This window comes from Delphinus delphis, chromosome 11, assembly GCF_949987515.2.
Source record: "Delphinus delphis chromosome 11, mDelDel1.2, whole genome shotgun sequence".
Taxonomy (NCBI): Eukaryota; Metazoa; Chordata; class Mammalia; order Artiodactyla; family Delphinidae; genus Delphinus; species Delphinus delphis.
In genome coordinates, this window is record NC_082693.1 from 22328414 (window position 1) to 22331306 (window position 2893).

General features: G+C 46.5%; 1 pseudogene; it reads left to right on the forward strand.

Moving 5' to 3' along the window:
• Nucleotides 1-513: 513 nt before the first annotated feature.
• On the forward strand, nucleotides 514-1467 carry LOC132434468 (heterogeneous nuclear ribonucleoprotein A1-like; annotated as a pseudogene).
• Nucleotides 1468-2893: the final 1426 nt, after the last annotated feature.

Below are 2893 nucleotides of genomic sequence, written 5' to 3' on the forward strand. Positions count from 1 at the left end.
GGGACTTCCCTGGTGGTGCAGTGGTTAAGAATCCGCCTGCCAGTGCAGGGGACACAGGTTTGATCCCTGATCCGGGAAGATCCTTCATGCTGCAGAGCAACTAGGTCCGTGCACCGCAACTACTGAGCCTGTGCTCTAGAGCCTGCGAGCCACAACTACTGGGCCCATGTGCCACAACTACTGAAGCCTGCCAGCCCTAGAGCCCGCGTGCCACAATTACTGAGCCCGCATGCTGCAGCTACTGAAGCCCGCCTGCCTAGAACCCGTGCTCCGCAACAAGAGAAGCCACCACAATGAGAAGCTTGCGCACTGCAACAAAGAGAAGCCCCCGCTCACCGCAACTAGAAAAAGCCTGCGCGCAGCAATGAAGACCCAATGCAGACAAAAAATAAATTAATTAATTAAATTTAATTTTAAAAAATAAAATAAAAGTCAAGTTCTAGCCTTTCTGCCCGTGGACGCCACCAAGTAAGCATCGTTAAAGTCTCCCCCCACCCCGCCACGACTGAGGTCATGTCTAAGTCAAAGTCTCCCAAAGAGCCTGCACAGCTATGGAAGCTCTTCATCGGAGGTTTGAGCTTTGAAAGAGAGTCTGGAGAGCCATGGTGAGCAGCGGGGAGTGCTCACAGACTGTGTGGTGATGAGGGATCCAAACACCAGGCGCTCTAGAGGCTTCGGGTTTGTCTCATATGCCACTGTGGAGGAGGTGGGTGCAGCCATGAAGGCAAGGCCACACGAGGCGGATGGAAGAGTGGTGGAACCAAAGGGGACCGTCTCGAGAGAAGATTCTCAGAGACCTGGTGCCCACTTCACTGTGAAAAAGATTTTTGTCGGTGGCATTAAAGAAGACACTGAAGAACATCACCTAAGAGACTGTTTTGAACAGTATGGGAAAATTGAAGTGATCGAAATCGTGACTGACCGAGGCAGTGGCAAAAAGAGAGGCTTTGCTTTCGTAACCTTTGATGACCATGACTCCGCAGACAAGACTGTCATTCAGAAATACCACACTGTGAATGGCCTCAACTGTGAAGTAAGGAAAGCCCTATCTAAGCAAGAGATGGCTAGTGCCTCATCCAGCCAAAGAGGTCGAAGTGGTTCTGGAAACTTTGGTGGTGGTCGCGGAGATGGGTTTGGTGGGAACAACACCTTTGGTCGTGGAGGAAACTTCAGTGGTCGAGATGCCTTTGGTGGCAGCCGCGGTGGTGGGGGATATGGTGGCAGCGGGATGGCTATAATGGATTTGGTAACGATGGAAGTAATTTTGGAGGTGGCAGAAGCTGCATTGATTTTGGCAATTACAACAATCAATCTTCAAATTTTGGACCCATGAATGGAGGAAACTTTGGAGGCAGAAGATCTGGCCCCTATGGTGGCGGAGGCCAACACTTTGCCAAACCACGAAACCAAGGCGGCTGTGGCTGTTCCAGCAGCAGCAGGACCTCTGGCAGTGGCAGAAGGTTTTAATTACTGCCAGGAAACAAAGCTTAGCAGGAGAAGAGAGCCAGAGGAGTGACAGGGAAGCTACAGGTTATAACAGATTTGTGAGCTCAGGCAAGAACAGTGGTGGCAGGGCCTAGCTGCTACAGAGAAGATATGTTTTAGACAATACTCATGTGTATGGGCAATAAAAAACTCAAGGACTGTATTTGTGACTAATTGTATAACACGTTATTTCAGTTTCTCTTCTGTGGAAAGTGTAAAGCATTCCAACGAAGGGTTTTAATGTAGTTTTTTGGGTTTGTTTTGTTCTTGTACCCATGCTGTTGATTGCTAAATGTAATGGTCTGATCCTGATGCTGAATAAACATGTCTTTTTAAAAAAAGAAAATAAAAGTTAAGTTCTAGAATCAGGCCCATCTGAGTTCAAATTCCAGCTCTCCCACTTAAGAGCTTTTTGGCCTTTGGGAAACTCACTTTATCTCATTAAGCTTCAGTTTTCTCATCTGTAAAATGAAAGGAGTAATAGTTCCTACCTCATAGAATAGTTATGGGTATTGAGATGATGCAGCAAACGTTGGCTGTCACTAGTTTACTTCCAACAGATGAAAGTTGTCAGAATTCAAATGCTAAGTAAAATAGAAGACATCCCTAAGAACATTTGGGAGCTTTCACAATAAAAATTCTGCCATATTGGCAGGAGAATTGACTGGAAAGGGGTATGAGAGTATTGTGGAGGGAGGTGATAAAAATGTTAAGTTCTTGTTTTGGGTGGTAGTTAAATGAGTGTATAGAATTGTCAAAAACTCATTGAATTGAACACAAGATCTGTTCATTTTACCATATAAAAATTATACTTGGGGCTTCCCTGGTGGCGCAGTGGTTGAGAGTCCGCCTGCCGATGCAGGGAACACGGGTTCGTGCCCCGGTCCGGGAGGATCCCATGTGCCGCGGAGCAGCTGGGCCCGTGAGCCATGGCCACTGAGCCTGCACGTCTGGAGCCTGTGCTCCACAACGGGAGAGGCCACAGCAGTGAGAGGCCCGCGTACCGCAAAAAAAAAAAAAAAAAAAAAAAATTATACTTCACTTAAAAGAGAAAGATAGTTATGAACTCTGCTCTGGATCTAAGATTTTATCTCAGCCAACTCTCTATGTCAAGCCCGGAAAGTATCACTGATAACATTTATTTAGAGAAGAGGTGAGGAGGTACTGTTGTCCATAAGTCACTATTTCTGCTCTAAACTACTTGTTCACTAGAAACCAGTAAGGGCAATGGGGAGGCCCTAGTCGTGAGCATCGTTTATCAGATCCATGGGAATAGTGACTCTAGGGCTTATCTTCACTGATCTTACTTAAGGCTTCCATCTAGAGCTGACTAGATAAATGGCTAGGGCAGTCACACCCGTCCGACGACCTATTTGTACATATCACAAAAGGTTCATTAACAGTGTCT